General features: G+C 42.9%; 1 protein-coding gene across 4 annotated transcripts in view; it reads right to left on the reverse strand.

Moving 5' to 3' along the window:
* MTUS2 (microtubule associated scaffold protein 2) overlaps window positions 1–13,848 on the reverse strand; it is a 268,374-nt gene extending 254,526 nt beyond the window's left edge. For 3 of the 4 annotated variants that reach the window (XM_021541972.3, XM_077781450.1, XM_021541971.3), the window contains exons 1-2: window positions 13,780–13,848; window positions 5,294–5,350 (exon numbers count right to left, since the gene is read on the reverse strand). The gene's annotated coding sequence lies outside the window, so the exon portion shown is untranslated. The remainder of the gene's footprint in view (window positions 1–5,293; window positions 5,351–13,779) is intronic. The other variant, XM_021541975.3, reaches the window with a different exon arrangement.
* Between the last annotated feature and the right edge of the window lie 5,623 nt (window positions 13,849–19,471).

Below are 19,471 nucleotides of genomic sequence, written 5' to 3' on the forward strand. Positions count from 1 at the left end.
TCATCCTACACTGATAGACTGAATTTTGTTGAAACCAAGAACCAAATTGCACTAACATCTTGAAGCAAAGTATTTACAAACAAATATTCTGACACCTCATTTATCTGTTTTGCCATAAAATTGGCTTATACATAATTAATTATGAAAAATAAGCACACCATGCTTTCATGCACTTTTACTTTGAAATCCAGGTCACACTTTGTTTTGAAATTCAGAAAAACAATATGAATAATATAATTAACATATCAGAAGATTCTTGGCAAATAACTTTAACAGGCTAAACCAGGAGCTTATGAAGTTCTTGCTATTCTGTCATTGCAGAGAAATAATTTCTTAACCCTTGTTTGTATGCTTCACTTTATTTGACTAATCCTTCGTACTGAAAAGATTTTTGGAGTAGGTATCCTCCTACTAAGCCACACAATGCTGAATGAAAACAGTGTTCTTGTCCCAAAATATCTATAAGCTAATTCCTGCTCTGTGGGCTTGTTTCCAGATGGGATACTGCTCCTTAGAAACAACTCAGTAATGGTGTGGTTATAGATGAGAAAACAAAATTTGAGATATAGAATCATAGATTTGTTTAGGCTGGAAAAGACCCTTAAGATCATCAAGTCCAAGCATTAACCCAGCACTGTCAAGTCCACCACTAAGCCATGTCCTGAAGTGTCACACCTGCACATCTTTTAAATACCTCCAGGGATGGTGACTCAACCACTTCCCTGGGCAGTCTGTTCCAATGGCTGGAACAGACCAGGCTGTTCTCTTTCTGGGAAGCAGCTTTTCCTAATATCCAATCTAAACCTCCCTTGATGCAACTTGAAGACATTTCTTGTCCTTCTGCTACCTGGGAGAACTTTCACCTGGCTACACCCTCCTTTCAGGCAGTTGTAGAGAACAACAAGGTTTCCCCTGAGCCTGCTTTTCTCCAGGCTAAGAAACCCCAGACTTCTTAGCTGGTCCTCACAGGACTTACACTCCAGACCCTTCCCCAGCTCCACTTCCCTTCTCTGAAGGTGCTCCAGCCCCTCAATGTCCTTCTTGCAGTGAGGCCCAGAACTGACCACAGGATTTGAAGTACTGCCTCACCAGTGCTGAGTAAGGCTTTCATAACCCAGCTGAATACATAAAGTGAGTCATTCTACAGGTTCTCCACACATGGCATTTAGTTGTCAAAATACCTTTGTGATGACACATTTCAGTATTATATTGTGCTTTTCTCAGGCATTTGCATTTGATCACCTCATGTAAACTATCCTCTGTCTGTACAGCTCCTTACAGACCCTCCCCAGTTCCAGATGTGAGAAGCATTTCTGCCAACAGAGAAAGATCACACCTTGACCAGCCACTTGCTGGTGAGAACTTCTAGGTGCATGCTGTTTTCAGTAAACCATTTACCTGGTTATCACAGTAACAGCCATTTCTCATGACTTTTCTTTCAAGACCTTCCCAAGGAATGAGAAAAGAGGTTTATCAGCTTTTGACCTCAGCTGCTTTCTAGAGCCAACCCCAAAGCCAGCTGCAGCATCAACTCCAGCTCAGGAAGTTTGCCTTGTCTGCACAGCAGCTGAGTATTGGCCACTGGCTTGCAAAAGGCCACATGGGCTGGGGGCTGCCAACTGAAGGGTTCTGACCAGCAAACAAGAGCCTCCCATGTCAAAACAAATGGCCAAAATACTTGTGATTGGTGCATTGCAGAGCTAGAAATAGAAAGCAGTTCTTTCACCATACTGTGGTATTTGAATAGCTTCTCTTTTAAAAGGCCAAACAGTTCATTCCCCTGAAAGCTTGCTTGCAATGGCAATGGCTGGGCTTCATTTCAGTAAATATTAGAATTGCCTTTTTCAAAAAGGAAGCTCAATTCTTTTAAAGGTTAAGAAGGTAACAGACAAACACACTATTTAAAAAAACTCAAAATACTAAAAGGCACTGTACTTATTTATGATTAAAAGGGTGGGACAATAAAGCCATAGATACATGACAAGAAGGAAAACAGAATCTGGAATACTGGCAAATGACAAGTTGAGGGAGAGGCCAAGGTCTGCTAGAAATCATCAAGTGAGATATTTCTCAAGCATGTCTACTCAAAGGTATGAAAAATATTGTCACATTAAATTTTATTCTAGTAGGGAGTCTGTTCTGGAGGGACCACTTTAAAAGTGTGGCTTTGGGAAAGTCTGCAAATTTTAGTCACGGCTTAATACAAGAGAGCAGTGGAATCAACTCTAGCTGATGTTATATTTGGCTCCTACTGGATACACAGGTGAACCATCTAACCAGAAAATTATGTTTCAATATGGAAAAGAGCAATTTCTTTTGCAAATGGAAAACAATGTGCAATCTTAACCAATATCTAATTTATTTGTTTGGATATTTTAGAAAGACCATTTCTCAAAAATTAAAAACAAATCATATGTTAAACTGAGCAGGGGAAAATAGTCACATAGAAAAATATAAAAGGACCTGCTAAGGGATGCTTTATTACATGTCAAAAATAAAAAGGAAAGTCACTGTGCTACAGACTGAAAGAAAGCTTTTATGGTTGAAGAGTTCTGACTACAGAAGATGAAAGCAGCAGAAGAGAAATCTGTAAAACAAATGCATAGTACATAACAGATGGGGGAAAGCCACTGTTAGCAATGAATACAAATTAACATTGCAGAAATGCAAGCAAACAATGGAAGCAAAAATCCAGTAAAATCTATGGTGATGTTTATTGCAATATCAGCTTCTCCTTAAATGAACAAGAATAAGAGAATGCCAAGGAAAGACTTCAATAGTTGGTCATTCCATACAAAAATTACCAAAAAGTTTAGAAAAAGACAGATTTGACAACTGCTTCTCTGCATTCAGAAAGATGCAAGATGCCCTATTCACTTGTTACAGTGATAATGATACCACTATAACTTGAGAGAGCTTTAAGTAGCCCCTCAGTTTAAACCCTGCATTCAAGACCAGAGGGCAGATGAATCAATAACTTTTAATTCAATGACTCTTTTAAAAGCCACAGGTGCACTAAAGGCTCCTAGTGACTGGAAAGACTATCAAAGCAGCATTTACAAAGGTTAAGTGGGATAAGCAAGGCACCTTTCAAGCAGTTAGACTGACATCAGTAGTAAGCAACAGCAGGGAAAAATTAGCATGGGACACAATCAATAAGGCATTGAAAGACAGTCACATAATTAACACCAATCAACACAGCTGTATGGAAAACAGGCCTGGTCATGTAAATCCGATCATTTGTATGCAGTGACATCATTTGATAATGGTATGTGCTGACAGGACGTATTTCTAGCCCTAATTTCACGCTACACAGTGATTTAAAGTCATGCTATACATAAAATCCTGAATTAAAAGATTCACCATACTAAATCAACACTGCTCATTGCAAGTGAATCTCAAAAGTGACTAGCTAAATGGATAACTGCACAGAGAATCAACATCCTGATGATAGAATCCTTGTCAGTCCAGCAGGGGAAAAAAGTGAAGTACAACACTCAGAAGCTCAAAAGAGATACTGTCTTGGAAGGCAAGGCTCATTATTTACTGAAAAAATTTAATGGTGACATGGTAGATTGAGTACTACTGGCACCCTTTAAATTAAGACCTGGTCTCTTCCAGAAAGATGTGCTAAATAAAAATCAAAGGACTACTACTGAAATACTGCGAATTCCTCTGACCTCTGCAGAGGAGGCAAGAAGAATAGATATTCATGTGGTCCTCTTTGGTCATTAAATTCATAAGCCTGGGAAACAATGACCCAAACATTATTAATCCCTCAGGAATTTAATGCAATAAGTGAATCATGCTTAATCTATCTGATACAGTGTAAAGCATTTTGAGTATTTCTATGGGTTTTCAGCTGTAATCCAGTGTTAAATTACTGGATGACTATTAAAATATTATCAAGCCACTTCCCTGAAATTCTGATTTTTTTGGCTAAATGTAGCAAAAATCCATCCCTATGCACAAATAGGAAAGGGCAGCATCAAACTCTTAATCCACACCTCCCCATGCAGATCACTTTGACCTGTTCCTAGGAAGTTATTAACAGTAATACCACCAGAACAGTATTTCCATGGCTTATCAGAAAGTCTCCTAGCAGGCAGAGCTGTGACTAACACTAATTTCATGCAATTAGGGTTATGCTCATATATCCATCATCTTCCTAAGCCATGCTCCAAGATCAGTACAAGAGGTAAAAGTCATGTAACCCCTGCCAAACATGATTTGATTCTGTCTGTTTGAAACAAAACACAGGGTTTGGAAAATGCTGTTCCTGGAAGCAGCTCTGGAATAGGCCAGGAGACATTATACGTTTTGTAGCAGGCACCAAAATTGCAAAAAAGACTTACACCCCAAAGATGAGTAGGCACAGTTACAACTGCTTTTAAACCAGTACTATTTGTAACAATGGAAATGCATTTAAAAATATTTTTATGTAATCTTTGCATCACTCAGTGTCCTGCAATGTTGTCCTCAAAGAGATGATGAGCACTGCACTGTGCATGCTCTTTCATGTCGGGCAGCACACAGGGCTGGAGCAGCACAGGCCACCTGTGAGCCTATAACACAAGATTTCTCTGGTGTTCAGCCATCTGACTGCTGCAAGGATGTTCATGCCACCTAGAAGACAGCGACACTTCAGTTCACTCACTTATTTCACAGCCATAATCACAGTATTTGTGACTGAGTGTGACTGACACCAGAGAAACTGCTTTTGACTTTGGGTCTCCCTATTGGAATGCCTATGGCCATGTCGATGTCTCAAACTGTTTTTATCACTTGAGGGACAGGATCATGCCTGCCCACAGGAGATGAATACACAGAGGCTTCAGCAGGCATTGTTATTGCTCACCACAAATGCAGCCTCATGCCATGACAGCACAGTTTTACCAGAATCTGTCACAGTCACCTCCCCTCTGACAAAGTTATGCCTTCCCAAGCATGTAAGACTATTTTCCAATATTGTTACAATGCCTCAAAAAATGACAGGATTTACTTTAGATATATATAGTACAATGGTTTGGATCTCTTCAGTGTATACTATGCCTAACAAAAAAAGCAAAAACATTAGGAAAGCGAAGGTCTATTTTTGTTTGATAATTTTCCATAGTAAGAAAGCCTCATAGTCTGCTTTAAAATCTACTGCTTACACAATCATTAAACGGAATTTCCATTGGATAAAATAGCATTATTCAAAAAGAATCAAGGACTTCTTGAAAGTGTTATTTAGTGGCAAATACATTTAAAAGATTAAATCAGGCATTAATAATACAGAAGACAAGCCTACCCAAAATGATGGAAAACCAAGTTTTTCTTCCATTGGTGATAGTCCCAGGGTGGAAACCTTAAAAAAAACAAAAAGGAAAGAAAAAACAAAAGCAAAACAAAAGACTCATTAGAACTAGAGTAGGTAACAAGGGCACACACCATCAAATCATCTGTAAACACAGTGCTCAAGATTAAACATCCTGCCCTTCTGATTAGGATCCTGTCCAAGTTTCCTGGTGTTAGCTCACAGATAAGCTGATCTGCCTTAGCACTGAGTGAAGTGAAGCAATGCACCTACTCTTAGAAGGGGAAGAGGATACTAAACCGTTGTGAAACAAACTCCACATTTTCTGTTCCTCTTCCTCTGGAATATCTTTAAAGTCAACACTCAAGTCAAATTTAGGTACAGCAACTGAAGGGGAAGCACAGATTCTACCCAGTCAGGTTTTAATATATTTACAGAGGTCATTGTTTTAAAGACACTGTGTGCTACTTGACATGTGATGTGACATGGGTGATGTGGTGTTGCTCAGGGAGATTTAGGTGCATTTGCTTGTGATGAGATCATCCAGAGAAACTATGGAAGGAAAGAACAAAAACAAGAAAGGGTGAGGAAGCTCATCCAGAAAGCTTACAGAAGGAGCTTCTCACAGAAGTCAGGAGAAGATTACAATCACAAAAACTAAACATTGTGCAGCAGAGAATGTGAATTATGTCAAAAGACAACAGGTCAAGGCAGAGAAGGAAAGAAAGCCAGCCCTGAGATTTGATAAAAAGTCATGAGAGGTGCTTTTACTAATGGTAAAAAAAGACCAAGCCAAACTGTTGAGATTCAGAGATGAAACAAGAACAGGCTCTCTCAAGTAGCACTGACCAGATTAAAAGATCATAAAAAGAGGTGAAAAATGTTTTGGGTTGGAATTTTTAGAGGGAAAATAATTATGTGATTTCTTTTTAATTATGTCAGTGATATGCATTTATTTATATTATTATGGGAAAGGGACAGGAGATATTAGAGTGAAGAATTAAGACATATGAGTGCATGGAAGACCAAAATGAGGGATCTTAACTGGAACAAGCAAAGCAGGTGGAGTTTAGATGAGACCTGAGAGTATAACAGAGAGAAGGGAAGAGAGAAAGAATTGGGAAGCAGAGGCAAGAGAGGAAGGGGAGACCACAACAGTCTTTTTCCTTGTTGTAAAGACCAAGTGGAGAAAAGGTAGATTAAAATCTAACTGCATTTTACCTTCCCCCCCATCCCCCATCTTCCATTCCCCAGCAATGCAGTTACTACTTTTCAAATAACAGTTAAATTAAGTTGTGTGTTCAGCCTCATTAGCCACCATCTCCATTGCCCTGCAGTTTTAATTAGATAGGTCTCTTTGTGCACAGCCACCTCAATCCTTCCCCACCAAACAATTCCACATCATCATTCTTCAAATGCTCCCCGTTACACCAGAGGCAGCCCAGGTGATCAGGGCAGTGCAGAGCTCTCCCATGGAGATAGTGAGGCAGGATCAGCAATATACACATTCTTTGGGCAGGGCTGAGCTGCCCTTCCACACTGTTTCACCCATTTTAAATAAGAAAATGTAATTAATGACAATTTATGACAGAAGGGTCAGACCCTCTGCATAAACACCAAGCCCCAAATTTTTCCCAGTAGCCTCTTTTCTGCTCCATGAGCCATCTATCACCTCCACACCCACCCCATGAAATCACAGAGCAGGAGCAAGGCCCCTACACCCCACCAAAGCTGGGGGATCACAGGGGTCCCCTGAGCTCAGAATTACACCTGGCTGCTGCTCTTCCCCCACACTACCCACCCTGGCAAGCCCAGCACATCCCTCAAGGCATCAAGACATGGCACCATCCAGAGATAGGAGAAAACCTCACAAGGACCTGCTCCGAAGGTCTGACCAAGACTTAGGGTTTTTTAGGAGCTTTGTGGTTGGTTTTGTTTTGTTTTTTGTTTTTTAACTAGCACAGGAACAAAGGTACCAAAACCATAAGATGACCAGTTTTCAGCTGGAAATGGAGGCAAATGCTGAAGTTTCAGAAAAAAAATGCAACTGGCAAAGGATCAGGTCTACTCATGGGGAGCAAGGAAGGATTTTCTAAGGACAGAGCTTCTGCTCCAGGCACTATTTGCAATCTATTAGAAGAAAGACTGTAAATCCAGCAGGCATGATTGGCAGAAAATCCCTCAGAGCAAAGGACCTCTGCTCCATGGCTATCCTGCAACCCCAGAGGAGAGCCTGTGGAGCTCAGCACCACTCCCAGGCTATTCCTGGCTGCCCAGGGTCAGCAGTGGCAGAGCAGGGATTAAAGCAATTTAGATTTGTTATGTAAGGGACATGTTGCTCGTGGCTTCTCTCAAATCCCAAAGATGTTGCTATTATGTAATAGGAACAATCAAACAGGGAGCTCTTCTGTGATTTGATTTTTTAAAAGTGTTGAGCAGCTGAAAATGAACAGTGGGATTCTGTCAGACTCAGTGTAATGTTTTCTACTCTAAATCCAAGATTTAACCTTAAAAATGCTGTAGCTTACAGGGACAATGACTCAGCTTTCACTTCACTCAAGATACAGAAAATAAAGCAAACTTCATCCACCTCCTCACCAGGTGAGGAGCACAGCTCTTACCCTCTGAACCAAGCCCGAGGGCTTGCATTGTTTCAGCATCAGTATCCTGCTGTCTCTACTGACATTTAAGAATTACTCCTATGAATAAAGGCTGTGGACCTGGCTACGAATTTTGCTGCTTGGATTGGATGGTGGCTATGAGCCACACTGACACAGGCTTTCATCAATGAAAAATGCAAGCTCATTTGGCAAAGTCTCAAGATTTTGTCTTCTTAGATTATTACTGTAACAATTCTGATACTAATGCACACAATTGTGCAAGATACATCTATGCATACACACGTTACTTAAAACATGCATATCAGGGCAACAAATTTCAATGTTTCTGTATTTCACTTAACTCATACTTGGGGCATGCTCCAGCCTTATCAAGAATGGATAGGTGCAGATACTTCAGGGAGTCCTGGATGATAAATTGATCAAACTGCTGTCATATCAAGATTAGCACTTCAGCCAGTCTGGTTTTGTTTTATAAACTTACTAATTTCCAGTTTATAAACCATGCCCATTCCTTTATTTTCCCCCCAATGTTTTCTTAGTATGAGATCTCAAAATGAAAAAAAAAACACTTTTGATGTAGGTCTGATTTCCTATTTATTCTCCTAGCCTCTCAATCTTCTAGCACATTAAAGAAACAGCCCAGTTTCAGTGCTCATGCTAAATACTTGTTGTGATTCTTTTAGCATTAAACAATTCAGATTGTCGTGGTGATACAGCAAACCTGTCCTAAGTACTTGTACCCAGTCTGATATTTCTAGTCTTGTTCATGCAGCTGTTTGATTCCACCAAAGCACATGTGAACTGTTTCCAGAGGTTGTGTTCCTTCCTTTTTATAGTCTCACCATTATATCACACCAAGACCAAAACAACTTTTCAGCAGCCCCAAGAGAAGAACCTAAAATCCCCATGGTCTGATAGACCAGAAGGAACAAATTCATCCTTAGAGTACAAGTCTGCTGAGCACAGTCAAGCATAATTTACTTTTAAATTTCTTATCCGTGCCCAGCATCCTGCCAGTTTTCCCTGTGCATAGCACATCATGATTCCTCACAGCATTCTGGTATGAGCCAAAAGCATCAAAATTCAGAAATACTTAATAAAAAGCTTTATATTTTTCTCCCATCACAATCTAATTCTCATCCAGTAACACTAACATACTGTGGAACACAGAAACACATTACCTGGGTAATGGTCCCTCTGAATTTTTCTGGCAGGATAAATTTGAGAATTATTGTGAGGCCTGCCTCAGACTGAAATCACAGGTGCCTTTAAAAGGTTGTTGTTCCATGTGCCCCCTGCAAAACTTGGCAGAGAACACAGGCCAGAGGGAAAAAGCACTATCAGAGCATCTCTATTTGAGCTACCCTTGCCTGCCAGACTGGCTCTTGGACAGCCCTGGTATTTTGCCATAACATAGGGTGGCCCGTGGGGATAATAAATATGAAAGCAAACTCATTTAGGATAAGCTATCAAATAGTTAAAATTCAAAAAGTAAAATTTAATAGGGAAACTAATTTGCCCAGTATCTGTTTTAGAGGCTTGTTTACTTTTTAGCTATGATTTCAAAGGGAAGTTATTCTCCTGTAAGTGCTTGGTGATTGTGCCCAAGAGGTGAGACTTGCAGCTGTGCAGAGAAGAACAAGTTATTCCTTTCTTCCAGCTTTGCATCCCATGCAGCAGCTGTTTCAAAGCAGTTTATGGCCCTCAGGCTCATATAAGGAGCAGCAACCTGTATTACACCAACAACTGAATCCAGAGTCACAGCTGTAGGCTGGGAGGGGAACCCAAGAAAATTTTGATGCTTTTGCTAGTTTTGTGGATTGCATAAAATCACTGATCTGCAAGTCATGTCACTAACAGCAAAAGCCTGGTAACTGCTGTTTTACCAGATGCTTCTGAGGATTAAGCCATTTTCAGAGATGTTTGATGTTGAGACCTCTGCTGGAGCAAAACAGATTTCACCATTCACAGTCCCCAAATGCTCTGCAAGAGTGAGCCAGCACACTCCTCCCAGTTTTTGGAGAAGCTAAAGCACAGTCTTAAACCAAAGTTACCATATTTATACAGGAACAGAACTTGCAGCCAATGCACCACTGGTGCACTATAAGCTATGCCACACTATGTCCCAAAAGTGGCATTAATTTTTCCTTGAGCAGAAAACAGTTCCTGCCCCAAAATGTGAAGATTCACTATCCCAGGACTTTAGGAACTCTTTGCCTGACTGTCAGCTTTCTAGCCTCTTAATTTAAAAAGAAAATACAAATCCTTAAAGAAATTACTGAGACAACTGCCTAAATAAAGTCTTAAAAAGCAAGGTCTAGCACACAAGTCTTACGAGGAGAGCTTAGTGAGCTGGGGTTGATTAGTTTGGGGAAAAAAACTCCTGGGGGACCTTATTGCTTTCTACAACTGCCTGGAAAAAAAGATTGTAATGAAGTGAGGATGGGCCTCTCCTCACAGGTAGTAAGCAACAGAACAAGAGGAAATTGTCTCAATTTGTGCCAAGGGAGGTTTAGGTTGGATATTAGAAAAAATTTCTTCACTGAAAGAGTTGTCAAGCACTGCAATATGCTGGCCAGGAAAGTGGAGTCACCATACATGGAGGTATTTAAAAGATATGTCGATGTGGTACTTGGAGACATGTTAGACTTGGCAGTGCTGGGTTAACAATTGGACTATTTTTCAAATGTTTTCAGTATTTTACATATACGTCTTTTGGTTGCAAAATACTGACCTGGTTCTCTGGTCATAACAGAGTAACGTAGGAAAGAGCTTTAATTGGTATAAATCACTTGGTTGTCAAGTTGCAGCAAATTATAGCAGTTAACCATTTCTCCACTTGCTTTGCACCCTACTGACCCTTATGAAGAAGGTATTTCTTATGAAATCATTGACAGAGGCCAGTCTGGTGGTTTCAGCATTTGTTGAACTCTGGAGATCTTTCTGGTCACCTTAGATGAAGCACTGAATCTTATCCTCTTTCCAGTTCTCCACTGGAAAACCCAGAATAGCAAGATGATACCATATAATAGCAAAGGGCAGAACAACAACCAAATCAGGTTTCCAGAGAATTCAGCATCAAATGTATACCCAGCAACAGAAAACAACAGCATTCCCAAGTTCACAAGGATGCTTCTTATATTAGGATAGTGCCAAAGCTGTACAAAAATCCATCTGAATTATTTTCCTAAAGAAAAACTATTTCATCAGTTTTGAGTCTGCAGTAAAAAAAGTTCAGGGAAGAACAAACCACCATACACTGAAGTTTTGCTCTCCTTTGCTACTTTCTTTCCAATTTCTGCTGCTTATGACTTCTTTGACAAAACTGACTGCAGCAGGTTTGGTAATAGTTGCATTTAAACAAGGTCAGTATAATTATAAATAACTTCTGATAAAATGCAGTACTTGTCAAGTGAAAGCATTTGCTAAATCAGCTGGCTCAATAGTCTTTTTAGTAAGCCTCAGCATCTGGACAGGGGAGGAGGAGGAGCAGAGATCCTCTTGCACTGCTTGCTGCTGGCATTTCAGCAAATATCTTCACCCAGATATCCATTATTATGCCTAGATCTTTTCTTCTATAGAGCCTTCAATCAAATGTTAAACCAACTACTGTGTATGAGTCTCTATTGTATTGTATTATTTAACTTTTTCTGCCATTGTGTGACTTTCCAGAGAGTGCATATGTAAGTGGAGTTGGCTGTAACTCTGTCCTACACTGACTTCTGGTACTTCCTGAATGAATTTCAGAAACAGAGAACACACACTGCAAGATGAAAATCTTTGTTCTCCTAACTTAGGAGAGAGGACTGATTCTCACTGGTTACCAGGTTGCCAGCACAGCCTCTAATGTGCTTTACAGCTGCACTTCTGCTGTTAGCTCACCTCTCCTATCTTCCTAAATAGCTAATATTGCTTACTATAACATAAATGTATTTTACATAAAAATACACACTCCAGAAAGTAAGGCTATGAGTTTAAAGTTGCTTTCCTACTTGTTACAGTTGCTATCACTAAAACAAAATGTACCACGATAGAAAATGCTACCATAGAGAAAAACTATTTATCTGACCGAACCCTACACTTGCCATTTGTTAGATCAATAGCCTAATATCCACCTCTGTCCTTAAAGTGACAAATATACAGAGAAACACAGTACCATATTAAAAGCTACTGCAAATAAACCACATGGACACAGCCCTACAAACATTTTCCTCTCTCTGTGTCCCATCCGATCATCCCTCCCCTCCCCCCACCCCCCCGTTCCCAGGTAGCAATTTCCAAACTCACAGTGTAGCGCTGAAAGAATTGCTTACAGAATCCCCCTTCTGTACCTTAAAATAGAGCTGATTCTCCAGAAATTAAGGCGAGGCTAGGCACCATGGAATGAGACATTAACCCTCATTTGCACACACGCAGCTCTCTCCTACCGCTCTCCGGCAGCACAGGCTGCGCTGCTCTCCACAACAGATTGCATAAATAGGAGACAAGTAGCTGGGTATATTTAATTGCATTGGAAACAGGCAGACCTAGTAAAGGGTTTATGTAGCATGGGATACAGAAAAGCCTACAACCCTGCTTGAAATTGGGGATGAGAAACAATAAAACCCACAAACACTGCACTGGATGTAGGGAGCATAAAACAATCCCTGAATGAAATCACACACGAACCAAAACAAAGCATTTACACGAACCAAAACAAAGCATTTATGCATCACATTACATCCAGCTCATCGGCTGCCAAGTGCCTCCTTAATGCAGTCATCCGTTGCAAAGTTAACCTGCATGCAAACACTTGACATGCAAATGATTTTGCTACCGATGCTTTATAAGCAAATATTTCTAATGCTTGACCCGCAGAGAGGTGTTTATATTTTTTTACCTTTGCAGTTTTTAATGCAACTATAAATGTCAAGGCTTATTCTTTTCATGTTTAGTGCAATGTTAGGGATCATTGGCTCCCTAACACAGGTACCTGTACGGGCTGGTGCGACGGCACACAAGCCTCCTCTGCACTGTTACCTTCGGGAGGCAGCGATGGGGACCGGGGAGAAAGAAGCAGGGGCAAAGATAGAGAAGGGGATAAAGCAAAGAGGGAAAGGGTACCCGTACTCATTTAAACAGAGTTGGAAACGACCGATCTAGATGAACAGCTCTTCAAGCAGAGGCATTTTACTTGAGTAGGAAGACCTGAATTCGCTGCCCTATCTTCCCACGTTTAGCTTTCCCTCCTTAGGAAAACGCTGCTTTTTATTCGTAGTAGCTACTTTACCTTCCATCATTTTTCGGAAAAATATTGTGATGCTGTTATATGCCACGCACGAGGCTGAGAGTAATAGCAGCATTTCAGCCCTGCGCTCCCGTGGGCTGCCGGCATTGCCCTGAGCCCTCCGCTGGCCCGTGCCGAAGGCTCGGCCGTGCCCCGGGGTCCCCAGCCCTCCCGGGACCCTGCTTCCCTCGGCACTGTCGCCCCGCTGGCACGCTGCTGGCGTGCAGCCGGCAATTGCGATCCGCGCACGGAGAGCGAAGCCCGCTCGAGCCAGTCCGGCTATTGGCATCCCTAGAACTTTTGTCTGAACAGATTTCATCACAAATATTATCCACCCTGATAAGCAAGCTGCGCTTGCTCCCCCATCTCCTGCCCGCACCAGGGGTACAGGAGCAGCCACCAGCCCCGCCGCGCCCCGTCCGCGCAGGAGCTATCCCCATCTCCCGGAGCTTTTGCCCATGTCCCGTTCCCGGCGCCCCGGGGGCGGTGAGCACGGAGCAACCGCAGCCCCGGGGCGATGCGGGGCAGGGAGGGGCGCACACCCACGAGGCGGGAGCGGAGCCGGCGCTGCCCGCGGGACGCGCGGCGCTCACCCGCCTCGGTGCTCCTGCCCCGGTGCCGCCGCCGCTGCCGCGCCGCCGCTGCCGCGCCGGGCGGACGGCGCGGGCCCGGCACGGGCCCGGCTTTTATAGCGGCCAACGCCGCCCCGCAGCGCCCCCTGCGGGCCCGCCCGCGCCCCGCGCCCCGCGCCCCGCGCTCCGCCCGCGCCCGCGGAGACGCGCCGGCAGCGCGGCGCACCGCGCACAGACAGCGCCCGCCGGCGCGGCTGTGGGGCGCGCCTGTGGCTCCCCAGATGTTTTTTATTTCCCAGGTTAGCGCCCTGGAAGCACGTAGGTGGTTGTTATTAGGTTTCCGAATGGGATGTTTGATTTTTGGGGTTTTTTTGGGGGGGAGGTGGGGGAAGAAGGGAAATGTTTAGGGTCAGCGTCTGTGTAATAGTGCCTCTGATGGCATCAGGAAGAAAAGGGACTTGCTCGTGGTATGGCTTTTCTGCTCCTTGCTTGCCTGCCCTCCAGTGCTCCTTGGCTCCGAGTTCATTTCTCTTTCACCCTACAATGAGCAAGAGAATAGAAAAACGAATAAATAAATACTCGACTAGAGACACAATTTTGCTTTTCAACAAAACTTGTAACTCGGAGGGTAATCTCCATCACTTTTACTATGCTTAAACTGCAGCCCGAGGGTTTTACTCCCGTAGCAAAGAGAGCTCTGTGGTACCGGCAGGGAATCTTTATTGTGCGTTTACAGCCTTATCTGCACCTACAGCCCGTGCTACAGCTCTCTCTATGGGCATTGTTACATTCCCGGTGAGCTAGCGCTTATTGTTTCAATCAGCTGTTAAAATCGGCAAGCAGGCACGAGATCAGATGGGAGTTTTATCATCTGTGTCTAATGCTGGGCAACTCAATTAATTTTTATGAAGTCCTCTGGGCAAATGCATGAGGATCTGTTCAGGAGGGGGTGATGAAGGGATTCCTGGTTTGCGAGGCCAGCCAGATGATACACAGCATCCTCCTGTCTGGGAGCCCCTGCAGTGATGCCTGGAGACACCGGGAGAATAACCAGGAGCTTACACAGAGCTATGAGACAGAGAGAGCCTAGGAGTCTAGGGAGACATGGAAAGAAATGTCCATTATCTACATAACAGTGCCAGCCTGGCCCTTTGGCAGATGGGATTCAGTACAGTATTGAGGAAAGTCTTCCTTTTCTCAGGGCCTGCCTGGTCAGGCTGGTGTTACAGGCTCACACGGCAGGACAGTCAGTGTCACAGGATATATCCTTATTTCCCAGGCACACAATAACTTTCTTATTTCTGCCTGTGCTCAAACACACTGTGCTTGCATCTGTCTGCAATCTGAAGTGCCAAGTACAATCCCTGTGGCACCATAACGTTGTCTTTTATCCTTAAAGGACCTTCCTTTAAGGTTTGTCTTCCTGCTGAATAAAGCTGTGTTCTTCCCCCACACCACGCTGGACTAAATGCTACGCTTCAGTTACAAAGACAATGAAGATAAAGGATCTTAGCTGGTAAAGTCACTGAGAGCATCTCTCTTGCTGGCACAAAGGAGGACAAACCCTGACAAACCAGGCACTGGCTAGTTTATCTGTAGTGGTTTAGGACATGAACCCTCCTGCCTCCCAGCAAAGCAGGCGGGACAGGAGACATGGCTGCATGGCTGCACCTCAGCTCAAAATTCAGAATATGATTTATGTTCAAGCCCTGAGCTTATGTATGGCTAAAATAAGGAGAGGGGATTCTGAAGAAGTGATTGAAGCCATCCTGTACCTCAGCCACTGATTTTTAGGAAACAGCAGTGCCATTTGTCTTGTCCAAAGGCATTACCATGAAGCCACTGATGACAGGGAATTAGCAGGCTTTCACTGCCTTCTTTTACATCAGTATTTGAAAGGATCCACTGGCTCTATTAAAACAGGGACAATAACAGAGAAAGTCCAAATTAACTCAAAATATTTATCAGTCTGAAAAGATCTATTATATGGAAAAAAACCCAGATACTTGCCAGTTTCAATTTCTTCCCTCAATCATTTTTGCAAACAATCATTGCTCCCCTCTTTTGACTTCTGATCATGGAACTATTGCACTCTAAAAGATAACTCATGCTGTTATCACACCTAATTAAAAGCTACTTAGCTGTAGAATGTAGGCCTCGCTTTATTTTTAGATTTTGTGCAGAACTGAAATTATCTGCTCTAGACAATTCACATAAACTTGTTTTTCTTCAACATTTGGAAGAGAGTTCTCTAGCCTATAGAAAGATTTCTTATGCAGCTCCAACAAGCAGAAGGCATAACAAAAGAATAGCTGTTTATGCTGCAAAGAGTAAAAGAAAATGATGAGAAACTGAAGGGCGGATGGCTTTTATAAATTCAGGCAGAGCAGTTTCAAGCTGAACCCACTTTGTCAATGTGTTTAGGAACAAGCTGCTGCAGCTACAGAGAGGTGGCAGAACAGCCTCACACATAGAGCTGGAAATAGAAGGCAGAGAGGAGGCCCCGGCCCAGGGCAGGGACAGCCTGCCTTGGAGCACACCAGACAGGACATGATGGAACTGGGGAATGGCATAACCACACTCCTTGGCCATGGCTCACCTGGCAAGCGCCCCAGGCCTTCCCTCCCTGTCGTTGAGAGCATGGATGGTTGGCACACTGGAGGCACCTTTTGCTGCACATCCAGGCTTCATCCCTGGTGTTTAAACAAGCACCAGGAAACCTCAGTGGCTCTGATTGTACTGACAGACATCCAGGGAACCAGCTGGATTGGTGATCATCCGTGCTGATTAATTTTAAGTGCGCTGCAAGGCCAATGCCATGTAGCCTGAGCACAGCCTATGGGTGCCATACAGGAGGGATTGTCCCCAGCAAGCAGCAGAGTTGGGACTGCAGTGCTTCCCATTTCCTTCACCCTACACAGTCTGCCAGCTCTGTCACAGGAGGTTTTTCAGCCATAAACTTCATTTATCACCCAACGTCATACAATCCATAGCCTATTTCATGCAATAAAACACCATTCCTGTGGGCTGCTGCACAGCTTTATATGTGCTCAGGCAGCATAGGTTTGGAAGAAAAAAAAAAAAAAAGGAAACATCTCTGCATTAATACCAATGTCTTGGGGCCACAGGGGCACCAGATGGGAGTCTAGGATCAAGCAATGTGCAACATGGATATAGCCAGTCTGTGCCCGTGGCAGCACTTACTGATAAATACAAAGCTAGGGATGCCAGAAAGCTGCACAAGGCTCATTTCTCTCCAGAAATAAGCAAGAGACGCAATCAGTGTTCAGCTTTACAGATTATCTGGGAATGATCAAAGTCAGGGGAAAAAATAGCCTCTCCTCCTATGCTCAGATAAAGCTGCAAAAGCTGCAACATCATATTAAAGGCTATTAGCTCCAGAAGATTTTTTTAAGGGTTTTTGTACCACAGAGGATGCAGCTTGGGTCTGGATGATGAAGGGTCCACAGAGAAGCCCCTGGGCTGCAAGCACTGCTGAGGGCACAGGAGAAGGCACTGGAGCTGCAGCCTGGGGGCACAGATAGGCAGTTCCCTGGTGCCCAGCTCTGACTGGGTAAGATGCATAAACTACTGTCTCCTAGGGGAACTTTTCCTTAACCTTCCAGGTCTACCCTGCACACAGTTTATGAGCAAAATTGCAATTGAAAGTGTGATTTTTATATATCTTTTTGGGTTGTGGTTTTTTGTTGTTGTTGTTGTTTTTAATTTGTTTCAGGATTTTGGTTTTGGTTTTATTTTTGTTTCTGTTTTTTAATTTAGGTAATTGCTGTAGTCATAGCAGCTATTTTTATTTAAATGCCATCTTAAACTTCAGTTACACCGGGTAAAACTCTAGTGCTGATACACTTGTCCCAGTATGAGGCTATCTGATACTAACTTAGGTATCTTCTTGTCTTGAATAGCTATAACAACACAGACACTTTTCCATTAACACAAGTGGTGACTGGGTCACTTAAACTGTTATCAGTGTAGGTAAAGTGGGACAACTCTTGTGTCCCAGTAAACACTGAGAAGCTGGCTCTGTCTATGCTGCTCTTCTCATCAGACTGGCTTGACACAGCCTCCCAAAGAAACATGTACTGTGAAGATGTAGGGGAGCTCTATGTAAATTACACCTAAACCAATTCTCTCATCTGTGAATGCTGTCTGGCTATTTTAATAAGAAATAAATGGCTGCAGTCAGGGCAAACCTATCATGTAAAGCAAACAGTCTTGCCCAGGAAAATATCACGTTAATCTATGAATTTGATTTCTCCTTCATGTAAATTATGAGGACTGTCTTCTATACTCAAGTCACTAGTGACTGAAAATCCTGCAAAAACATTGCATTAGGCATGCTAACAGCAATAACCTGCTCATTTTTGAGTAGAGTACAACCAATTGGTTAAGATGACTTCAAATACTCTTCAAATGGCTGGATTATTTTAAACCATAAATTCAAAATCTTCTGGGATCACAATAGTTGCTTCTCTGAGCTGTGTTACTGCTTGATAACAGCAGTGAAACACTGCAGGCAGATGATAAAGCAGTTTGATGTGAGCTCTTGTGAATGACACCATGGAAGATATCTGTCCCATGAGACCTGAGGAATCCCAACCATGAAGAAGAGTAATTGCAGTCAGATAAAAATGGCAGCTTGCATAGCACATCAACGTGCTATCTGAATAAATATAATTGAGCACATTTACATGGACCAAGGGGACTTTTCGTGTGCATAATTTCTAATCATCATGAGAAAAGACTGCACAATTTAAGTAATATTTATACAGTCATTTTTATTTCCCCCCCAAATTTGTACTGAAGAAACATTACAGTTGAGAGAAACTCAGTTATTGAGGCAGCCTGAGCAGTGTGACTCTGTAGATTATGGATTTCCATGGATTTATGCAATTGCATGTGTAAATATGTGTACATATACCTACATGTAACTGCACACACACAGTCAGCAGTCTATTTGCAGATTTCCTGCATCTACTACCTTTTAAGCCACAAAAATCAAGAGTCTCCAGATCCAAACAGATCCCATTCAAATAGCAGCACTCAAGACAACAGGAGGGTCACGTTGCAGAAGAACCACCTCCCTCCAATTTCTCTGCCAATAGGTGAGATTTAGAGACTGTCAGAGTACAGAACAGGAAAATAAGGAGCTCTGATGTTAAGCCTGGAGTAGGATTTGGTGGCTGCTGCACCCCATGGGTGGGGAGGTCTGATTCTTTAGACCTTTCCCCACACCTCAATCCCAGTTTGCTCCCTCATTTCCTCAGCCCTGTGGTTGCTGAGCCCACACCAGAGCCAATTCATTTCACTAACCCAGCTCAAACCACTCCAGCTGTCATCACACAGCAGGGCTGCATTCCTGCTCTCCTCATAGTGGCCCCAGCACTTGCTGAAGCTGATCAGAACCACCCCAGCCTTGCAAAAAATTAACAGGACCACAAAGGTCTTCTCCTGAGTTTGCACATTGAACTGCAGCAGCAGCAGGGCTGCAGCACAGCACTGGGGATGGAGGGCAGGAGGCAAGACCCTTGGAGTCAGCAGCTGGGTGGACTGAGGGCTGATTTGGCAACACAGCCAGTCTGGTTTAGGGTGGTTCATTTTCTGCCATGTTGACGACTGACTGGCAGAAAATGGGGAAAAAATTAAGAAAACTGATCTGCCTCACAAAAGAGTTCAATGAGCATCAGCATTGGTA

This window comes from Lonchura striata, chromosome 2, assembly GCF_046129695.1.
Source record: "Lonchura striata isolate bLonStr1 chromosome 2, bLonStr1.mat, whole genome shotgun sequence".
Classification (NCBI taxonomy): domain Eukaryota; kingdom Metazoa; phylum Chordata; class Aves; order Passeriformes; family Estrildidae; genus Lonchura; species Lonchura striata.